This window comes from Rhipicephalus microplus, chromosome 1 (assembly GCF_043290135.1).
Source record: "Rhipicephalus microplus isolate Deutch F79 chromosome 1, USDA_Rmic, whole genome shotgun sequence".
Classification (NCBI taxonomy): domain Eukaryota; kingdom Metazoa; phylum Arthropoda; class Arachnida; order Ixodida; family Ixodidae; genus Rhipicephalus; species Rhipicephalus microplus.
Genome location: NC_134700.1, coordinates 93,485,354 through 93,508,499, shown reverse-complemented (window position 1 = coordinate 93,508,499; position 23,146 = coordinate 93,485,354). Strand labels below are relative to the sequence as shown.

The following is a 23,146-nucleotide window of genomic DNA, read 5'->3' as shown; positions in this document are numbered from 1 at the left end:
TTACGTATAATAACTTCTCATTTCCATTCATTATTGTGTGTTGCTGAATGCACCATGGAACGCCGTATCTTTCCACATTTTTTTTTGCATTACTGCATGGCCTGTATATTTCAAGAATTTTCGCTTCAATGTACTATCAGTGTACCAGGAACCCGATGGCACGGTGTACACAGACACCAAGCTTCTGCAAAACTTCTCAGTGAATGCTCCAAAATACCTCTGTTCCGTCAGACATATCTGAAATATTTCCCATAAGCTGACCTTCAGAATGGCTCCGAAACCTGAATAGGAGCCTCGACGGCCACGTACCTAGCGAGAAAGTTATCGGAATCACGTTCTCTCGCAGGAATAATGAATTACGAATGAAAGGCGAATTGAGGCATTTCGTGTTTCACTCGGGACAATAGGAGGGGAATTCAGCTGAGGAAGTCTTGTGATAACCACGGGAAACAACTAATGCTCTAACAAACCTAAACAATGAAAATGAAGAAGTGAGAAAATTCTATTTAAGGGCTGAAGAGCCACAACTTAATAGTCTGAAAGATTATATGCGGAAACTTGTGGTCTGTGGCATGCCATTTTTTTACAGAAAAAACCCCAGTAATTTCATGCTAGTTTCAGACTTCTTGGTACCGTATGTAGAGAAACAAACTGGTGAGAATTCGCCTTTTGCATGCCTCTATAGTGCATACGAAGCCCTTTGGCGGTGGCTCTAGGACACGATCTGTGGGGCACTGTCACAGACGCCGCCTGAATTTTCGCTTTGGCATCGGTGATTTTAGTGGTGCGGGCGGCACAACCATTGAATTAATGCCTAAATATGGTTCTGTTAATGTGGTGCCAGCAAATATACTCTGCTTCAGAATTTCCTCTCAGCACTGTGGAGGCTACAAGCCCCTCAGCCACAGAAAGGGCGCTTCACCCCTCTACATGTATCCCTTCGCACTGTGTCGTCTGCTCTACGAATTGTAGTTCTTATGACCAGTTCATTACCTTAAAAATGCGCAAAGCTATTAAGCAAGCAACTGCACCGGGAACTTGAAAAAGCGTGAGTTTGTTGCTCTGCTGAAGCTCGGTAGAATTTTATGCCGCGGATAACTTCACTTTGTGGCTGTTTCTCTCCGACACTGTTCGCGGCCCTCGTATGCTTGTTTCTTCGTCAACACCTTGCTTCGCGTCTCTCGCTGCAAAGTTCTTTTTCTCTCTTTTTTGGTTCTACCAAAGAAAGACCCAAAGCGCACAGAATGTTGTGCGAGGTTGCACGTCTGATATTCGAAGGTGCAGCGTTCTTGGTCTGACAACGCAGTGCGAACACTGCCTCGGCACGTTAGGCTTAGCAGGTGCGTCTACGCGAGCAGCATATCTCGCTAATATCGACAAAACGTACCTGCTGCTTTAGTCCCAAAGTGAGATGAAACAAATCAAAGGCTTATTTCACCATTGTCTTACAGCTGTCAACGCAGTGGGCGTGTAGCAAGAGCGTGCCGGGATCGAAGCGATGGGTCACAGGGGCAGAAGCTCGCTCGCCGCGGTACTCCACGATTTGTTTATGAAAGTGTCCACAAGAGGGCGTCACACACACACACACACACACACACACACACACACACACACACACACACACACACACACACACACACACACACACACGCACGCACGCACACACACACACACACACACACACACACACACACACACGCACACGCACACACACACACACACACACACACGTAAAAGGCGGATTACGGTGGTCGGGTACTGCAGAGGGCTCTAGCTTTACCTACACCACTGAAGAATAAGAATTTGCATTAATAAGATTCATAGCTAGTGAGTTGGATTCATGGCTAGTAAGTAGGCTCAGACAGCGCCCGTGTTGTTCAGACCTTTTTTGTGATTCGTCTCTGCGCTGCTTCATTAAGAATCTTTCATGTGTTATCATTCCTGTTCGCGTTTTATTTCTTGTGTATTTAGTGTTTGAATAGTGCCGAACAAAATGAAGTAGCATTTTGGGTACTTCCTGCCTTGATATGTCAATTGTAACGAATCAAAATACACGACACTAAAGAGATAAACGATATTAGGCAGTCACATGCCACCAGTGGTTCTTCCGATGTTGTAACTAAGATTAAAACTCCCTTTCGAGTTCGCCCTTTCACCCCTTGAAGTATTTAAATAAAACCATTAGTGTGGCTGAGTTCATATTTGTGCGAAAACGCAGCGACAGCAACGCAGGACATGAGGAAGCACACAACTACATCACAAGCGCTTGTGATGTGGCTGTGTATTTTGTTCTTGCCCTATTTCATCATGGCCATGTAGATGAAAAATCTGCTGAGTTCCTCCCTGATTAAGATACCTAGAAAACGATGTGGTCTTAAAACCAAATTCTTAGTCACTCGGCTGCACATGGGAAGTCTAGTAAATGCCGTGTTTAAGCATGTACCTGCTTCTGATGAACAAGTTGATGGGGACATCTCGTTCATAACTTTTTCTCCTGGACAAGCAAGTTACTGTTATACGCATACAGAGGATACGGGCATTAAATGGTGATCGCAGTGTGCCTAGGAGAGCCTTTAAAGGAAAGTGGCTAATGTATATATATATATTTTTTTACAAAACAGGTCTTGCCGCTTTAATCCTTTTGGCGAAGTAACACTCGTTTCAAGGGTAACGATACTTGCAGCGTGAGATTATCCCTTGAACTAACAAGAAGACGCGCGAGTCCAGTGAAGCAGAGGATTTATTTTGTTTTGCTTTCTTTTTTCTTCGCTGAAGGCAAGGCGCCAAGTGTTATTTGTGGAAGCGCCAGCTTTTCAGAGATTTTAATCACCAGGTGGCTGCGTAGAGAGCTTAGGGCGGTAACTGGCCTAGCATCGTGTAGAATGTAAACGGCTGGCGTGACGCTATCAACAAAACATTCCTTAGCATATTGAGAGTGCACGGGTAGCAGCTTTGGTTATGCCGGAGAGAAATTATGAAAACTTGGGGCACTCTATGGAAAACAAATTATAGGGCATGTCATACTATCTTTACTTAACTCTCTTCACTTAGTGCCATATTTTCACTCTCTAAGGATGTGGATATCTTTATCATGCATCTCGTTGTTTTCAATGACCACGCATTTTATGTGTAAAGTAGCCACGATGTGTGCTTAAACTTGCTTATTCATGAGTAAACATTTATTATGCTTGTATGTTTATTATGGATAGCCTTTGTTTACTATGTTTAAGGGGTGTAGCGATGATTTTGAAATTTCTGATCAGTTCGTTGTTTTAGACATTAGAGTATTTTTATTATCTCTACTTTATCATTTTTTTTCATTTTTCATAAAAGCTGCACAAACACGTTTCTTTATATTAATTTGTATTCAGTCATGTTTTTACGCACGTAGTCCTCTTTTTTTTCCCCTGCACATTGACCTATTTATGTATTGTGCTTTTTTTTGCCAGTGTACTGTTTGTTGCCCAGAAAAAGGTATCCAGACCTCGTCAAGCCGTTATATAGTTTGTTGTCTGTTTTCTTGTTATTTGTATCATGTATAGATGCGAAATAAACTGTTGATAGTTCAATTTCAAGTTGCAGGTCCTGCGATTCTTTTTACACGTGTTAAAATACTTGAATCACTGGAAGACGCCGAATCACGGGTTTTAACCTCGTGTGAACCACTGTCGCTAATATATTGAACTTGTTTGAACTTTTCTGCCTCTTTTTATGTGGGCGTTTATAAGAAGCACATAACAGCACACTTTGCCAAATATAAAAAAACAGCATTTACTACTTAGGATTCAGTAGGCACATACTATATTTCATAATTCTATAAAAAAACAGCATTTAGTACTTAGGATTCAGTAGGCACATAATATATTTCATAATTCTATAGTAAACACTCTATCTGTTAAGCAGATAACAAATGGCTGTCACTATACTGCGGGTTTCTATGCTAATTAGAAATGGCGTATGAAAAATACAAGAAGCTGTTGCATACAGCTTTCGTAAAAAAGCAGATAAACAGAACACGAATGTGTCTATTTCATGGCCACAACAGAAAATGACACAGAACAATGAGAAGACCATTGATTGGTTACTCAATAAGGTGTTGCTCTCAGAGAAATACTGTAAACGCTCCGCTTTGCTTTTTTGTCGTCTTATCAGGTGACTCTCAAGCTAGCCCAACGTATATACCTAATTAATGCGTTGAAATGTATCTTCAGGAATTTGTATTTCTCTCCGGGTGTTGTAACAGAAGAAACACTTTTGCTGCCTTTACATATTACGGGGTGTATTTGTCGTGTACAACTGGGAATAATATTATTGTGCATGGGCGTTTCATCGTAGACTGTTAGTTCCTTGAGAGAGATAGTTCCTGTATTCTAATTATTCACCTAATATTACCGCACAGACCGTAAATTGAACAAGCAGCTTTCTTTTAAAGTGGTACTATGTTGGTACCTTAATCGTGTAGGAGAGAAGTAGCTAAATAAAAAAGACATTGGTGCAAGCAGTATTCACTCCAAAACCGATGACTACGTTTCCTTTGAGAACATTTCAAGGTACACAAAACTTTGATAAAATGCAGGTAATCAGGTAAAGAAGAGTTCTAAAAGGTTGATAGCTGGGCGAGTTAGTGAATGATCATTATACCGTACGGTGAAGTAGCGCACTTCGGGCGAATACAGAGGTGACAAGACGCGATTGATACGAGTGTCGTGTCCGTCTTGTCTGCTCTCTCTTCATCCAAAGTGCACTACTTCACTGTGAGATGTAATGATTAGGCAGAAAAAGTTGACGAGCTGTGAAAAGGCTAGGTGACCTTTCACACTTGAATATAATTTTTTCGCCCACTTCCTCATTGCTATCAACAACAAAAAAAATACCTCGAATTGAATCAAGTCCGAAAGTTGTGAACGCCAGAGCATATTTTAGTTGAGTGAGCTTTAAGCGAACGATTTCGCCATGGGAGCAATCTTTATTAGGTATTGTTCCAGGATAAGATTTCCGTCTAGTCATGTCAAGTCAAAAGTAAGAACAGTCTCGCGACATTTATTTGTGGTAAAAGAGAGTGGAACAAAATAATGCTGCAAGACACCTTTATAAAGACTGTATGCGCAACTTATGGCTGTATCTAGACTGCAGAAAAACTGAAGAACAGTGTGATTTCTCAGTAATGTTGCTGAGCCTCGTCCAAATAAGCGTTGGTTCAGTTTGTGTGAATTCACAGTGTAGAGAAGCTTGCGTGCTGATAATCAATAAATCAATCATTCATTTTGCGTGCCCATGAACACCCGTAGGACTTTTCCGCAGTTACGTGAAATAAAATAATAATAATAATAATAGTAGTAATGTTTCCCTTTATTATAACAGTGATAATGACCGGTTCACTTGCATTCATGCGAGGAAGACGGGGGTAGTTGCAGTGGCCTACCAACTCTTCGCAAATGCGGGGGGTGGGGGGGGGGTGAACCTACATCACTTGTTCGCCGGAGTGTATATATATATATATATATATATATATATATATATATATATATATATATATATATATATATATATATATATATATATATATATATATATATATATATATATATATATATATACACAGAGCCAGCTCATACACATGAGGGCTACAGTGGACTCGAAGTAGTTCATCATTACTTTGCCCTCAGCGATTCGCACTTGCCACGCGTCAGTCTGATTCAGTGCGTTTTTAATACAAGTGCCATTTTTTCAGTGCACTGACTCGCCGCGAGGGCGGCCTTAGCCCGTGGGTCAGAGTTTTTCAAAGCACTGGGGTTAGGAACAGGGAGGGCAACGTAGACATTAAGCGGATAGAAATAACTAGAAGGAGGTTATCTGATTTGTGGCTACAATCAAGGCACGAGCGAAAATTAAATTTTTCACTGCAAATACCAGCCTTTCACTTCCCTATTGAAAGGGGGAAAGAAAAAGAAAAATCAAGTTTTTGTTCACCAAGTATTACGGCTAGGTGGCGTTAGCCCCCGCCCGATCCAAAGGTCACAGCCATATCAATTCATTCATCCATCCATCAGACTCACTCATGGTGTCCATCGAAACCAAGAGTAGCGCAGTGACACGCGCTTGCCTCACCGGGCCAAGTACACTGTTTACACTCATCGTATTTGTACAAACTTTTCTTAAGGGGTCCCAGGCAGCTGCGTAAATATGCGAATATAAACGGTGTAAAAAATGTTTGTTTGAAAAAAAAAAGAAACTATGGGAGATCATAACGTTCAACTGTATCTCGTTGCTTTCTTTTGAAATGGTCCTTTGTTTTACGTGAATGTTCAAAACGTACTGGCTTATGCACACAGCACCAGCTAGTTACACGATGCAACATATTACCTGAAAATGATCCATCGCGTAGTTACCACTTATGCACGGCCAGGTAAAAAATTTAGAGTGAACTATTTTCATTGCGGCATATTGTTTGTCATTGGTGCTAAGGCATTTACAATTTTCTGCGTGCCGTAAAATTGCTTGCTTGGTACATGAAGTCACAAATTTCTGAACTTTATGTGGTGTTTATTAGAGTATATGCAGAATAAACAGTGATACAAGTGCTGAACAATACCTAACAATTATAGATTTGCTGAAAGGCATCTCCTCCTAAATGCAATTCAAGTAGGTAAGCCGCCGGTCGCATTAGCAGCGGCTATACTTATAGCAGCTGGCGAGATGGATTGGTATGAGTATAATAAAATATGTTCACTTGCAGCATAAAAGCGTTTAAAAGTTTGTGTGTGTATACCTCTCTGTGAGCTCATCCTTGCTGATAGAGAAAGGAAGGGAGATAACTAAGCAGCGGTGCACTTGTGTGATTCTTTGCTGCCCAAGTTGTATTTTCAGCTGTAAAGGACAATTCATGTTGAATGAAAACCAACTAGCCCCACTCTTGATCGATCCTCCATGCTAAAAATTATGGTCTTTCACCTTCTCATTGCTCTGGTGGGTCAATTTGCGGGACAAGCTTAATAGCTGAGCTTGCCGCTGTGCTCGAGTTCACTGCTTTATTCATCGCCACTCGGCAAGCTACCGCCATCGCCCCAAGTTACCATAGGCAAGGCTAATCAGGTTTATCGGAGACTAAAGTGGAAACACTTTCGGTGCTTCTAGAAAACGCAAAAAATAAAAAAAATAAAAACATTCGTCACAATGATCGGCTCACACCAAAATTGATAGAGCAGCTTCGATGACAGAAAATTATTTTCCTGAACCAGCAAATGACCGGTCTGTAGAAAGTAAACTCGTTCCTATCCGTAACTTCATCGGCCACTTACAGCAAAATAAAAGCATGAACAAGTGATGTCATGCTGTAGGGCCTCTGTTCAGCGAGGCTGCTCTGCAATACGCGAAAACGTCGCATAGACGGCCCGCACCGCAATTAACCTACAAGGAAAATTGTTGGCACAGAAGATATTGCTCGAAAATCATATCATAAGAATTCCTCGTAACAATATAATTGAGTAACTACTGTGGTAAAAAAAAATTTCACCTTAGTTGTTGGTTTCGCCAGCGTGCAGCCAACAGTGAGTATTGTCGAAAAAACGCGGGAGGGAGGGGGGGGGGGGGCTCCCTTCGCTGATACGCCTATGGGTAGATGGGGTGCTAACAAAGTGACTTGGCGATTAACGGTAGGATAGCCGAAAAGTTGAGAGTATAAGGGCAAAAAATGTTACTCACAGTCTCGGAATGGTTCTTTGCGAAAACCGTCAGGCTCCCCCGATGAGGCGATCACGTAGACTGCAGTGGCACATAGATAACGTCCACTGAATATCTTTCACCAAGTCAGCGCAGCGGAGCGGCAAAACACCAACTCATTGTTTGGAGGAATGGGTGAAGTACTCGAAGCTCAGGAAACAACAAGATACGTAAGATCCGCGTCACAGCCGCAGGTTCAGTGAATGGAGCCTGTTCTGCCTACGTAGTGCACGAATGGACATTTTCACGGACACTCAGAGATTGCTCTATGTGCATATTCCGTCAGAGGCGAAAGCACCGTGTGTGTGTCCAACGTTCAGCTATACTCATCGTACGCATCGTCATGGCATTAAAATACGACGCAGGCAGATCCTTTGGGAAGTTGAGCAAAATCGCAGAGTGTTGCAGTGTTGCGCCGAGCACACGTGAAACTCGGATTCCGAACCACAACGAACTAACCGTTTTACTCGGCCGCCGACGAACAGCGAGAGTTCGATAAGTGGAGAGGGTCTCGGCTCCTCCTCGAATAGCACGATGCTACGGTAGCGACACGACTGCTCCACTGCTTCGAAGCCTCGGGCCACCGGCGGAGCAGAAGAGGAAATAGAAATCGCCGCGCTTTCTCTTTTGACGTAACGTCCGGCCTGCTTGTCCCAGAGCTAGTGGAGTACGAAACCGGTCATTAATGGAGAATTCTATTGCTTAAAATAAACCTTATGACAAGTAGCTCTGGCGCATTGCTCTTCCAGATGCCGTAGGAATCGGAGCGACGTGTAGTGCATTTGTAATTTGTATGCACGTTGTCTCAGACGCTCTTCTTGTCTAGTTTCTTTTCTTTCCTGCCTTCACTCACATATATTTCTCGAGAACTATTTCTTCGAATATTGAATAAAAACTGTGCGTTCAAGATATAGAGGCACAAGCTTGTAGCGAATCGCTCTAAACTTCCATATTTTCGGATAAATTATCTTCCAAACCAACATCTTGTGCGTATGGTTGCATGTATAACTTGCCATTTTTTCAAATCCCCGTAGTGCACGTCTCCACTTCATCGCCAACCACAAATAAATGACTCGGACAGACAATGACGCCTAGGAAAGCTGTCGGATACAGGAAACAGTATATGTTATCTAACTGTAGCGTAGCAACTTTGTCATAAATTGAAATATTTATAGTGGATGAAAAAAAAAACTCACACTCTAGTCGTTGTTCTGACTTCTTAATTAAATTTAAATAGTCCTCATTCTATTTTCCTTTTCCAATTTCGTTGCAGAAAAGTTTTTTTTTCTGCTCAAGTTTGGGAAGTAATAACAATACAACCTGGTGAATGATCGATTTGCAAGATGGGATATCAGTATTCTGTTTGAGAATTAATTGTCTCTGACATCATGTATGCTACCGAAATTGATCAAATTGGCACAGTGCGTAAGTTCGTGCGTCCTACCCTTTCCTACGCGAGTTCACGGGTTGACCATCCTCCCGCAGCCATCTTGGATTGCACGGCACATGACCTATTATAGCCCGTTGGCATGGCGAATAGCCTGCAGGCATCTCACCTGGATATTTCTGTTTCTGTGTGTTACTGAGGCGCTATCGCAAGCATTCGAAATATCAATGCTTGTGACGCCAGTATTCACAACGCGCTCAAACTCTGATCCATCCGGCTTTGTCGGTGTGTACCATGCCACCTAATCACAATTGAAATTGTGTTTTCTTACGCCCGTTTCGTTTACGCTAACGACGTGCTAGCAAACGAAGACATAATAAAGCCTGCCAATGCGATTCGCCCTTTTGTATGCATGTTTCACGTTGACGGTGTTTTCAACACGGCTCGGTATAAAATTTTGGCCACTTTAGGCGACAGTATGAAGCGAAAAGTAGTTTAGTAGTAAAATAAGTCATGGAGTTTTTGAGAAATAATTTATTTACGAAATATTGGTTAAGCGCCTACATAGTCAATTTAGTCTCAGACAAAAAAACTTGTGACACTACATGATTGACAATCCAACCATATGTCAAGTGTTTGTTTGAAACGTTGCTATTACATTCTATACGCTTTTGAGAATAATAATAATAATATGCGGGTTTGAAGTTGTGTACGTTGTTTTCGCGAAAGATAAAATGAATTGTCTGTTTGGTGTTGTGGTTTTAAATACAAATTCTGTTCTTTTTTATTATACGCAGTGATGAAAGTGCTAACGCCTCAACAAAGCCTGCAAAAACAGGTGATGAAGTAATAGTTAATCTTTCTCTATACAAGTGTACTTTCTTCATTTTGAAAGTCTGCCTCTAGGCATAGTAATTTTTGAAAAATACACATACAAGTTTTCTTCATGTATGAAGTCTAATAGACAACGGTGGTGTGGTCCACGAAGCCGGCGGTCAAAGTCGGGTGGTCGGCCAGGCCTGAGACCTGTACTTCACAGTGTCCGTAAGGCTAAATTTTTGCCTACAACCCTTTTGCTTTGAAGTTAAGGTTGCCCACAAACGAATTCTGAGCCAAATCCCTGAATTCTGAATGGTGCTCGCTGATCTTTAAAAGACATTTGTGTACTTAGTTATGCTCAAAGTATGGTCTTTTTCTAAGCCAAAACTGAATAACGCTGCAGGCCTAAGCAAGCTATTACGAGGAAGCTGATAATCGAGTGATAGTCGCTCAGTGTTTTTGTTTTCCTCTTTGTGTGTGTGTTTTCTTTCATCGATGATGAATACGCTATAGTGTTCAGTCTAAGCAGGACTTTAAGTATTAACGCATTCTGCTTTCTCTACAATAAACTTGTAACCCTGACAGGTAAGTAGAATCCGCCTAAATTAACTACATATGTTCATTGTGTGGTAAAGAACGAGACTAGCCGTTTTAAGCTGCTCTAACGCTTCCTATGTGGTTTTCACAACATGTGTGCAATGTGGTTAATTAACCTGTCATTAAACCAGGTTACATGCCTCGAGTACGTGTATTGTACACATTTGTTTAGCGCTCACCTTTTTAAGCATTCCGGCGTAGTACCCTCACTTTTCTCCCAAGAGCGAAGCAGACCTTGGAATTCTTGCAAGAGCGTTCGCAAATACTTCCTTCTGAGCCAATCCAAAAAACTGCCATTAACATAAATGGGTGTGTACTACAAACAGTGCGTGATTCCCGTTACTTGCTACTGTTCCACCTAAAATTAGCAAGGCAGCAATTCGCCCAACATATAGCTTCAAGGCGATGGCGACCCGCCGAACATTCTGAATACGTAAAACGAGATAATACCAGGGAAAGAGAAATTCAACGATGGCTGCGGGAAAAACTCGAAGCGATGGAACGGCTATGTCAACGACGGCGTGTCGGTAGACCTGAGAGGTGCGAGCGCTTAGTTTCAGCGCGAGTTTCTGCCTCTGCAGTTTCGAGAACCACCACGTGCCTGCGACTGTGCGCGCTTTAACTTGAACCTCGGCGTGGGGACTCAACGTAAAAACAACGTATCATGAGCTAGCTGAAGCCTTTCAACGAACTAGAAGTAACCTACAATGTACATCACCTATAGATAAGCTATTCGCACTTTCCAGCATTTGTAGGTGGCGTGGAGAGCCTTTCAATATGGTGCATGGGTCGAGCAGTGATGGAAGCTACTCGAAAGCATGCACGTCTCGAGAATAAGGCGACTTTCGGGCCTCTGGTATCTCTAAGCGCTAAACACAGAGATGTATTGTCGAGGGAGAGGTATCGTTTATTGCTTGCCATGCTTCGCAAACTCTGTACATATACGAGAGTTTAGAGCGAACAGCGGTAGCGTTGGTGTAAAGAAAGCGCATCACGCGTGTTTATGGCGAGATGTATGGTTTCTCGCCCCGGCTCAGCTGCAAAACGATCGTTCAAAGTAGTCGAGTGACACGGATGCAGTGACACAGGGTTGATTTAGAGGATAAAATTGCTACACATGCGATTGCTTTTAGCTCGTACCCCGTTTTTTGCCATGGCACAGCACGACTACGACGCGCCTTCACCAGCCTACCATCCCTGTCTTCCATCTTTCGAAAAATTCCGCGTGGTGGCGCTATCTAATCTGGAAAGGGCGAATAAAAACAACTTAGAAGCAAGCAAATGATACTTTAGAATCATTCAGATTCGCTGTTTTAAGCCATAGCGTATTGTAGTGCCAGCTTTGATACTTTATGTGTATGCTGGTTAGGGAGCTGTTATGGCATTTAACGTGTACAAATGATATTAACAGTGAACTTTTAAGCAAACGGGAGAACTGTTGAAGCAATCACAATCCGTCACCGGTCACCCCCGGTCATGTGTCTTCTGACTCCAATTTACCATCTAAGCGCAACTCTAAAGAGGTCATTGAGAGCTTACGTACTGAAAAACATCTTCATTATCCTTTATCTACCCATTGGTCTTCGATTGAGTGAGAAATACAATGGGAGGATTTCTAAACCAACCACTCATTGCGCTATTCCTCAAGAGCCACGCCTGTTGTTATTCTGTGTGTTTCTTACAGGGAATATTGCGTTCGTTAAGCGACTCGTAAGAATACATAACGCCTGCAGATGGTTTCATTGCGACGTAGTTCAAGTAATGCCGCGCTTCCATGGTTGTAAGAAAGAAGGGTCACTTTGCTTTGTTATTCTGATGTAATGTCTGGGACAAACAAACGACGAGACTGCTTGCAGATTTAGGAGCAACACTTTATGAAAACAAGACAAAACGAACACACACACGTACACAAAAAACATAGTCAGCTCAGAAAATGAAAAGAGCTAACTAGAAAAGCTTTTGAGAAGCAAATAGTCCTTACGATTATCCTTCTCGGCGGATGGAGGCTCACCCTTCGGATAGTTAGACACGCTGGGCGATGCGAAAACACGAGCGTCAAGGACTCGCTTCGAAGAGGTCGGCGACAGCTTCACAAAGCTGTCGATGCCGAACCGAAGCGTCAGAGGATGTCAGCGGCCACCTGAAGCCTGCAGCTCCGACTAGTCGACGTGTCTCAGAGCTTCGACAGTCGGGCCCGATCACCCGACTGCGCCGAACACCCCTGCTCTGTGTGATCTGTTGTTCAATTGTTACTTTTTTTAAAAATTCATGACCCCTGTGTCTTATATGCAAGGAAATTGTGTAAAAAACGCTTTGCAACCTTGTTTCGTTCTGTTATTTAGTGTGTTTCATGTATGCTCACCCTGCTTGGACTTTTTGTCCAGAGTATTCTATTAATAAATAATAAATAAATCTCCAATTCTTTTTTTTCTGTTCATCATAAAGAAATTCGGAATCACGGCACTTGCGCACATTTCTGCCCATGCCCCAGTTTCTTCGTCATCTTCGAGCGCACACATTACACCGGGGCACTAGACATTTCTCGGGCGCACATCAGAAAACTGACTTCCGTGCAGAATGCCAGTTTATTCCGCCTCGAATACCCAATTTTTCATCCTTTGCATGTATGGGGACTTCTTGCTCACACACAGCGATGGAGTTTCGCCCATAGCCAGAAACACCAACGGCTGTAGCTTCCGAGAGGAGCTAACGCCATCACGTTAAAAGCACGTGATTTCGCAAACAATTAACTGCTGTCGCCGTAAAGCAGCAAGGCGAAGTGGAACTGTTGAAGCTATCCACATTAACGACCTTTAGAATTCTAGGTATGAAAGTGAAGATTAAAATATTGTACAAAAGTTACCGAAGCACAAGTCAAAGTGTTCAACCCTACATAATAGGAGGAAGTACCTTGGCGAAATTTTTCATTACTGAAGCGTATCGGGTGAAAAAAAATTGTAACTGCCACAATAGTACGACAGCTATGGTGCTTGACAGCTGACTTGAAGTTCGCGGCATGGAACCCCCGGTGACAGCTGTCGCTTTTTCGATGGAGGTGAACATAAGTGCACGTTAGGAACCCTAGATGGCCTATATTTCTGGAATCTTCCGCTACGGTGTCCTTCTTAATCATATCATGGCTTTGGGACGCTGAAGCTCAACAATTATTATTAAAGTTGTTTGTAAAAAAAGCAAGAAGTACAAAGGCGCTGTTAGAAATGCACATCCAAATCAGGACGAAGAATTGAATGTGATCCAACTGCCACCAGCAAATTCCCTCTTTAAAAACGCATGCTAACGTACTTTCTGGCCTGTTAAACATCGGAGCCTTTCGTAATTTAACTATTCACACACCAGCAACGAAACGCCGTAGAACAGAATACGTAGCGCATGTCTGCGAGGCTCAGGCATGCCTCAGAAGACCTGTCTATCTTCAAGCAAAAATTACAGAAGGCACGGGCATTCCAGACTTCGCAAACTCGCCTCGCGCAAGGAGCATTACGCATTGTGCGAGGTTGTTTTTTATGGTTATCATCTGTCTTTTATATTTTACTCACGAACTGCGCGTTTGTTGAACAGCATTGCCCAGAAAACTTCTGGAGAACTTGCTTCTGTCATTTTTCTCCGAACGATCACAGCTTGGGGCGAAAATTCAGGGGAAAGGCGACCGAGAACCGTTGCACGCTTTTTATCGTTATTACTATTATTATTTACATTTCTTGCACCGCCCGTGCACTTTAGTGAACCAACCAGCGCTGATGTTTTCGTTTTGGGCACCCTGTCCAGGAGTGTGCGGAGACTACACTCAAAATTCGGCTGTAAAAGAGAGCGTCCCAATCTGTTTCCAGGTCTTGCCTTGTTTTTTTATTTAGTTTTTATTTGAGCGAGCAAGAGCTAGAGCAGTGAAAAAAAGAAAAAAAAGTGAATATCAAAACAAAAGAGAAGATGTAATGTTGGACCCGGTGAGAGCTGAATGGTGAAAATAGACAAAAAAAGGAAGAAAGACGATGCAAGAGAAATCGGGCGCAGAGCGCATTTTGCTCCGAGCAACACGCTCCCCTTCTAGCAGAACGCAGTCGGACTTTTCTGTACGAAAAGTTTATGAAGCTAGAGAACCGATCCATGATAACATGCTATTGCGATTGGTTATATACGAAAGAACTAAAAAAATGAAAAAAAGCGTTAGCTTTTACGGCAGTTATTGCACGATTTCATAAGAGAAAGTACCGGCATACAAAGAAGACATATTGAACAAAAAAAAAAAAACAGGAAAACACTGAGAAATAAAGCGAACAATTGTGCTCCCAGGTCTCTCTATACTCGATAGTACTGCCTCTGATAACCCAACATTTTGATGTGGTCTCGTAAGAAACGTTCGCTTATCTTCAGTATTGGTGTCCACAGCAGCAGAGTTGATTGGCTCTACGTTTTCTTCATAATATTCTCCTTGTCCCCCCCCACTTTTTTAAACTTAGAGAGTATATACGAATTAAAAAGCTTTCCAATTGTGTCTAAGGGCGCCTACATAATCATCAACTTCTCGCACTTCCTTATACCTGTTTAGAACTCACTGGTCTGCGTACCGTTTCACGTTACCAAGAAATGCTATCAACATGAGCAGCCTCGGTCTTTCGAGAGCGCAACGCAACAGCTGGACAGGTGCGCGTTCTCCTCGTTCAATTCTTGATATTCTGCCCCACTCCCCGGAACGGTTCAAGTGATATCACGTTCGAGATATGGGCACTGCCACTTCCGGCTGTTATGCATATTTTCCTTTTTCTTTGCATATCGCAATTTGAATTATTAAGGTCTTGAAATGCCCAGTGCATTAACTCAACCGTTTTCATGCGCATCTGTCTATCTTACCCGCATTTGCCTGTGGTTCAGTAAGGTACATGAGACGAGAGTATGCTACAACCCGAACACCTAACGGGCTCCTTGCGCTCTCTTTCTTTTACGAGTGAAAACAGCGTTATCATTGGGAGACACGTAGTAGTGGGAGAGCTTCCAATTTATTTCTTTCAGCCTCTTTCCGTTATTTTACACGCATTCAAATATGGGTACACGTGTCTTCTTGCATTTTACCCTTCTTTAAAAGTGGCTGGCGAGGGCGAACATCCAACCCAAGTTCCCAGTCATAATCACGTGACACCCCGGCCGCTTACCTATAGTGTCACGTATCACAGAAAGAGAGAAAGTGTAATCAGACGTGGAAGGCTGAGATTCAAATAGTGGAATCCCGTTCATCAATTTAACCATGGAACTCACTATCGCGTGATACGCAAATTATAATGCACAATCGTGTTTCAAGAGAAGACTAAAAAAAAGTGTTTTTTTAACGCATAACTGCTGAATTTCCTCAATACCGTATAGTTGCTTTTTATGCATACAATCCTTAACCTGCTGACCTACGTAGGTCCGCGTGCTACGTAGGTCCCCTTGGCCAAACTTCAATCGCGTGGAATTTTTTTTTTATTTCGACGGTGAACCGCGTAAAACAGCTTAATGGAAAATGGAGTGCCACTACGACATCAAAACTAGTGCTACGTGTTTGGTGTGATACAATCTACGCATACAATCCTGAGTGACGACACGATTGTAGCAATGACGTCTCCGATCCGAGTGTTCTTATATTGGTGCCACCTGGTGCCGAAGCCTGGAAACGTACTCACTCGCTCACTCGTCATGCCTGACCTTCGTCGCGCGGCTTTAAACGATTTACTGAAATTACCTTGATGCAAACCACCTGTAGAATATCGGCGAAATAAAAGAGCATGAGTCATTGTGTGCTCGTCAGTCAGCATGTCGGGGAACCATTGTGAGTTGCAGTCGTCTGTCGAAGCGTGGGAAAAGTGCAATGAGGGTGTCTTTTCATTTTGCGTATGTTACACTCCAACACGATCATAATCTATCGGAGGTGGTATAGCGTATAGACAGACATTTTCGCTAACAAGTAACAAGCAGGTATTGTTAATAATAAATTTCGGTTCGTTCGTAGACTTCTTTGTGTCTGCGTAATGCCGGGTGGGTGACGGCCGCTGCCAAGTAAGTGGCTGAATAAGTGGCGCAAATAATGGGAAAGAGGCCGATTAAGGGGGGCCACCTGGAGGCGCAAAGGAGAACCTGGCAAACAGGGAAAGTATTCTTTTTTTCGCTGATGCGCATTCTCTGTACTGATATTTAATTGACCTCTCTGCGTACACCTGATTGCTGTGCACGCCAAAATGCATCGATATTGCTATTTTAGACCCACGGGCGAGCGTGGCCGAAATATGCATCCTTGGTCACCTTACTGCTGCTTGGAATAGCTTTGCTGCAAAGGGTTTACTGAAGCCAAAATGATTCGTGACGTCGCGATGCGCGGCGATTCCAAGCTCCTGACTATCGCGTTTGTATGGTGGCGACGGCACTGTAGGTGACAAGGCATGACTGAATATGTGCGCCTAGCTGACGACATGCTTTCGAAGCAGTGCAAGTTGACGTAACTCTTTTCTGTGGAAAGGTGGTAAGCTGTGGCGCGATCTGAAGGCTGCCAGCCGTTTTGATGCGCGCTAGACACCAGTGATACAAATTAATAAAAGTGATAGTTATTTGTCCCTCAGTTGCGTTATAGGTGGCGAATTGCTACTAAGAGGTCGATAGCTACTTGATGACGCAAAAATTTTCCCGTGAGTAAATATGATGTCAGTGCTCTTGTAAAGGGGCCCTGAAACACTTTTTCAAGTAACCGTGGTTTGAATTCGTTCGAAGAGCTTATTGCCTCAATATTTGAATGCCGCCAAAAATTCAAGAATGCGTCCACTGTGAGTGCAGTTACAAAGATTTGTCGCGTGCTGCAATTGCATTCTCTCTTCTCTCATCCCGACGAAAGCGCTGGAAGCTAAGCTGGAAGAGATAGCAGGGACACAGAAAATGCACCAACCGCGTTTCGTGAGCTTGAACACTTTCTTTTTGGTTTTCGAATGCGGGGCTTTTTTGAGTGTTATCGCGCCTGCACGCGTGGACAAGTTGTGGCATAAGGCGGAGATCTCGGTAACGACCGACCACGCCATGTTGAAATCAGCCAATGGCTGTTTGATGGGCTTTCTACGAGTAATGTTTGGGCGTCCATCGTCATTATTCGAGAGACGTGCAAGCAATTTTCAGCTGACTTCGATAAGTTATTTTGTATTCCTGGCCGTGTGCTGCACTCTAATACTTGGCTCGCGTTTTGTTGGGAGCATGTCCTACCGATCGGAAGCGTTTTCTGACGATGCTAAAGAAGTGCTTGAACGCCCCTTTAGCATATGCAAGAGCCTTGGCACTGGCTAACAGGTGATTAGAATGGGGGGCGCCTGCCTCTCTTTTCCCATCATGCCAATTATGCCCAGAGATGAAGAATCTCTTGTTTGTCACACCTAACCGAAGGACCTGCTTTCAATTAGTGCGTTGACCCTCATCAATGAATGGGTTTGTGCATTAGCAAATAATCTTATCATTACGTCATGTTTTTCGCTACAATAAATCTATCCGAATTGATTTTGGAGTGAGCTGGTTTTGGAGCATAACAGGCATTAGTAGCAGGAAAGGTGGTAAAGAGATCAAAAAAAGAAGCGAGAGTATAGAGATAACGAAATTGTGCAATAAACTTTCACATTTTTGTGTAGTAAACAAATCCTATTTCCACAGCATCGTGCAAAAAATTAAAGCTGCCCTGTCACAGTCCTAGTGACGACCACCTTGGTATAGATGACCGCGCTTGACGTGAACACCGTAGGCCTGCTGACAGCCATGGCCGAGTCATTGCAGGTCGTGTGTCGGTGTGTTCATGCACATTAGCAACCGTGCGGTGACATATAACTTCTCTTGAGCTATCACAGTTACTTCTAAAGTTCTATTTTTCAGCTGAAGTATAGCTCATGAGATTTCTCTACATTTAATACGATTGATTTCTACTGTTTTCCGTCTAACGTATCTAATAAATGATTCCGAGACACTAGCGTGAAAAACTGTGTTCTGTCAGCTGGTTAAGAGGTGGTACTACCAGGTGTGAATACTGACATCCGTTTCTGAAGGTCTCCCAGTTTCTAATCCCGGCCGCGGCAGCTAAATTTTTGATGGAGGCGAAAATCCTTTAGGCATTTGTGCTCAGACTTAGGTGTACGTTAAAGAACCCCAGGTGTTCAAAATTTCCGAAACCCTCCACTACGGCGTTTCTCATATTCATATGGTCGTTCTGGGACGTTAAACCCCACATATCAATCAATCACCTAGATTATTGGCCCACATTTTTAGCAGCCCAGATCTGACACCTCGAACAGATTAATAAAATGTGTTTTGTCTATTTATCTAAACATTCGATCAAATATTTTCATGACCCATTCATACCTAGAACTTGTGTCACTTAGAGTGACCTTTCGCCTGACTTCACTGACATATGAGTATATTTCGGAAAACAATGGCTGGTTTGTCAATTAAATCTTGCTGCTTTATAGTTCTTACTTTTTGTAACATTTTTTCTATCATTTACATTGTTCTGATTTATTCTCGCTGCTATTTTTCATTATTGTTTTTTGAGAGTTTTTGCCAGCTACCTTGTACTTTTACTCCTCTTGCTTTATGCTTTGCTGCTTGTTTTGTTCTTTAGGTATCCCCGCTCTCCTCTGTTATGCCGTCTGGCCCTGAGAGTACAATAATAAATAAATAAATAAATAAATAGATAAATGGAACAACCTACCAAATATTCAAGCAGTGCTGATTCGGTAATTCAGACAAATTCAAGCAGGATGCATAAAAACTTAATTATGGCCTAAGCGCCCAAAACTTTTACCTTGAGTGATTCCAAGAACTTAAAGTATGCTGAAATATATAAACTGGACTCTATATGCATCGAACACGCTGCTTTTGGTGCGGTGGTACGGGCAGCTATAGTCGTGATGGCAGCACATTCTAGCAAGGATGAAGGGTAGTTAAGTAACCATGTTATCGGGGGAAATGCAACACAGTGTAGAAGCCCTGCATAGTTTAAAGGCTGTATTTTTCATCTGAGACCTCTTTCTATTGAAATAAATTGTTTTGTGATTGCCATTCGCACTGAAGCATCGGCGCTGGTTCTTTTTCCATACCGCCAAGTTCCACGAACAGTCCCGACAAAAAATAAGCATTTGATGTGCTATCGAATGTTTGGAGTGCATTCTGACCACGTTTTTTTAGATAACCCGGCGAAAAAAAGCAGAAGCCCGCGAAATGAAGTATGACACTACTACGTATAAGGAAAAACTGAATAAAGTAGAGCCTAAGAGAGAGGACTACTGAAAGAGTTGTGTTTCATAGAAGGGGCTTTGCGTGCTTTCCTTGCTCCCTACACAGGATCCCATCTTGCTGAACTGGCACGCTGCCACGTTCTACCCTAGGTGAACGACATAAATTCACCCTCACAGAAAATAAAGTTGGCGTCGGTTTTGTCAAGCTTTTTTTTCTGCTTTCCCAAAACGTCACTCTCTATGTCAACCTGTATGCAGAGAGAATCAGTTTTTTTTGTGTCTTTTAAACAATTTCTTATTTTGAGGAATCGCACGAGTGGTGGTAAGCTGATTTCGCGTTATTGCTGGTCTGCGTTAAAGCTGCGAAAAAGCGATGTTCATTTTTGATTCTCTTTAGTAGTTAGACATTTTTTAACTGCATCAACCTGTCTCCTCTGTCGACATGGACATACAAAATCGTGAGTATTTTTGTTTTTACCATTTTGCCTTTTTTGTGGATTTTTTGAAATGTCTGTTTTTATGACCAAAACTTTTCTTGCTCCTTCAATACACTTGAAAATATGGTACTGCATTACTATCACTCGAAAAGCGCATCAACTGCTTGGAAAAGTATTTTGTAAGGTAGAAGACTATGCGAGTTAGTGCTTACGTTCCGCAATTTGCGAAAAAAACACTTAAAAGTTTTGTGTTGACTCATCCTTTCGTTTTGAACCCAGGACCTTTTCAAAAAACTCAGTTTTAAGGTTACCATTTCTTAAATCAGCTTTTGACAGTGAAACGGTGTTCTTTGATACTCTTCTTGGTGAGAGTCCACACTACCACCTTTAATACCATCATTAAAAAAGAACTTGTTCATCAATTTATCTTACAAAATTTAAAAAAAAGCCTTAGGTTAAAAAAGCTGAAGAGGTTGCACGGTGATCAGGCACAGAAATAGTCATCTGCTCTTGGAAAACCAACGGTTCTCCGAATAAGATTGCTCATCGCTACCTAAAGTTTGGTAAATGTTCATCACGCAGATCGTGGGTTGCATTCATGAAAAAGATCCAGTGACTTACATGAAGTGGAAAACGCAAATTACATGAATTGATTTGATTATGAAACCAAAGGTAAGAAAATTCTGGAGTTGTTATATGACAATGATCTGCACGCTTTCTTTTAACTTCCGCATAACCTGATGGTCAAAGTGTCTGCGTGAAATAAATAAAAAGACGTATCTTGAGGAATACTGCTTAGCTCAGTGATGTTCCGTACTACGCCGAAGAATTCCCATTTCAAGACATGAAGATTTTTTTTATTTCGGCCAATTTTCCCGCACATGCTGACGAAATTCCCACCTGATTTCCCTGCCAATTATTTGCAATGTGCGCGCGCCCTGTCACACGCAGACACACATATAAATACAAGTGTGGGATAGGTTTGCGACTAACGAAATCAGGACTAACGCCAGTGTCCTGCGCAACAAAAGCACAATTTTTAAACTTATGAACTGTAAGTACATCGGAAGTCCACCCTATATACAAGACGTTTCTCATCAATATCGAACTGATGTCAAAGATTATGCTTGCGTGCTTCATGTGCCAGAACCAATAGCAGAAGCCGAAGGTGCACTCCAAACGCAATAAATCGGTCCTCTTTGGTGAAATAACCCAATACCCAAATGTTCAATACCTAGCGAAAATTGCAGATTTCTACTTCGTCATAATTTATGCCATAACATTTCCCGAAAAACGAAAAATTCCTTGCACGCAACATCACTGGAGCACGCTGTAAAACTTCAAATGAGTTAACGAACACTTTAGTGTAATGTAAGTACGTCACATCAGCAATATTTTTGAGAAATAAGTTCATTGGGCTGATCTTGAAGCAGGAAAAGAGAAGACGAATCAGCGCACGGAAAATAACGCTAATTTTCAGTGCGTGTAAGATCCCATAATTAAAATTCTGTTCACGTGCCATCTGCCGTTATCATGTCTAAAGCTCACAGAGTGATGGTCAAAGTTATAAATGAAAAATTGATGCTCGCACCCCATGTCAAAGTTATTACTCACATCAAGTGGGTTGATGTACAGAAGTGATGTGATTGCTAGGTTAAATAGATGGAAACGAGAGTTACTGTGCTGCTTAAGGTAGATGATACATTCTAATGCACTTCCACGCTTATAAAATTGATAGCTGGTTGCAGTTGCATTCAGTTTGTATTCGAACCACCGTATTTTGCTTGTTTGTTTGGAAGATGTGTTGCATGCATTTGAATATTTTACCAGCTTACTTAACGGGTTTGCCTTTTTTTTCTGCGTGTGCAACAGTTTCTTTTGAGCTAAGTTAAGCATTCTCAAGTATCCTCTGTTCTATTTACTATTGAACAAATACAGCATGGATATTTTAATTTATTAAAACTTGCATTAGTGATAACTGGGAAGCAATTTGCTTAGGTGAGTCCGAAAGAACACACTTCTATACAAGCATGAATTGCCACACATGCTGAGTGGGGTCCCTCTCCACGATTTCTTGTATAACCACTTGGGTGAGGAAAGAGAAGAAAATGGAACGTGTGGGTACAAGCACTTGCGTCCGCCGTATAGTGCAGCAGTTATACTGGTCGGCATTTTGACCCGTTTAACACGGTTTCAACCCTGGCCGTGGTGGTGGCACTTCGATAGAGGCGACATGCCAGAAGCTCGTGTATTGTGCGATGCGGCGTCCCTCAAAATCTTATCTTGGTTATGTGATGTGCAAGTACAAATATATATATATATATATATATATATATATATAATTATATATATATATATATATATATATATATATATATATATATATATATATATATATATATATATTTACCGAGTGGTCAGCTGCCCCCTCGTAATAAAGTCACGTGCTACGTGACGCCAAATAGGCTCAAAAGAGTGTGCTATACTCGCCACCATGGCTACTGGGGGCGCTGACTGACACTCCCACGTTTAATTCACATATAAATATAATAAAGTGGCTGGGGGGATAGCTGTCGTGGTAGCTCAGTGGTAGAGCATCGAACGCGTCATTCGAAGGTCACAGGTTCGGATCCTGCACACGGCAAATTATTTTTTCACCCTCTTTTCTTCATATTTACATTACAATTTGGTCTAATATCTTCCCCTATACTTTCCTTGGCATTATTGTCTGTTAGATCTTAATAATTTTGTGTAAAACACAGAAAAACGAGTCCTTAAGTGTAGACTTCTTTCCTTATTTCATTAACCAGAGTCTCGTAGTGGCAGATTTAGTGCCTTTAGGATGTATTCGAGGGACTATTGGTCAGCTGCCCACTCGTAATAAGTTCACGCGCTACGTGACACCAAATAGGCTAAAAAAAGTGTGCTACACTCGCCGCCATGGC

At 42.2% G+C, this 23,146-nt stretch overlaps 1 protein-coding gene across 8 annotated transcripts in view; it reads right to left on the bottom strand.

Annotated features, from left to right (window-relative positions):
• The window catches only part of LOC119178493 (calcitonin gene-related peptide type 1 receptor), a 210,027-nt gene that overhangs the window by 152,192 nt on the left and 34,689 nt on the right, over positions 1–23,146 (bottom strand). For 5 of the 8 annotated variants that reach the window (XM_075884998.1, XM_075884993.1, XM_075885085.1 and 2 more), the window contains exon 1: positions 7,702–8,149. The exons of the other annotated variants lie outside the window; for them this stretch is intronic. The gene's annotated coding sequence lies outside the window, so the exon portion shown is untranslated. Of the gene's footprint in view, positions 1–7,701; positions 8,150–23,146 lie in introns of those variants that run through there. 8 annotated transcript variants of the gene reach the window in all.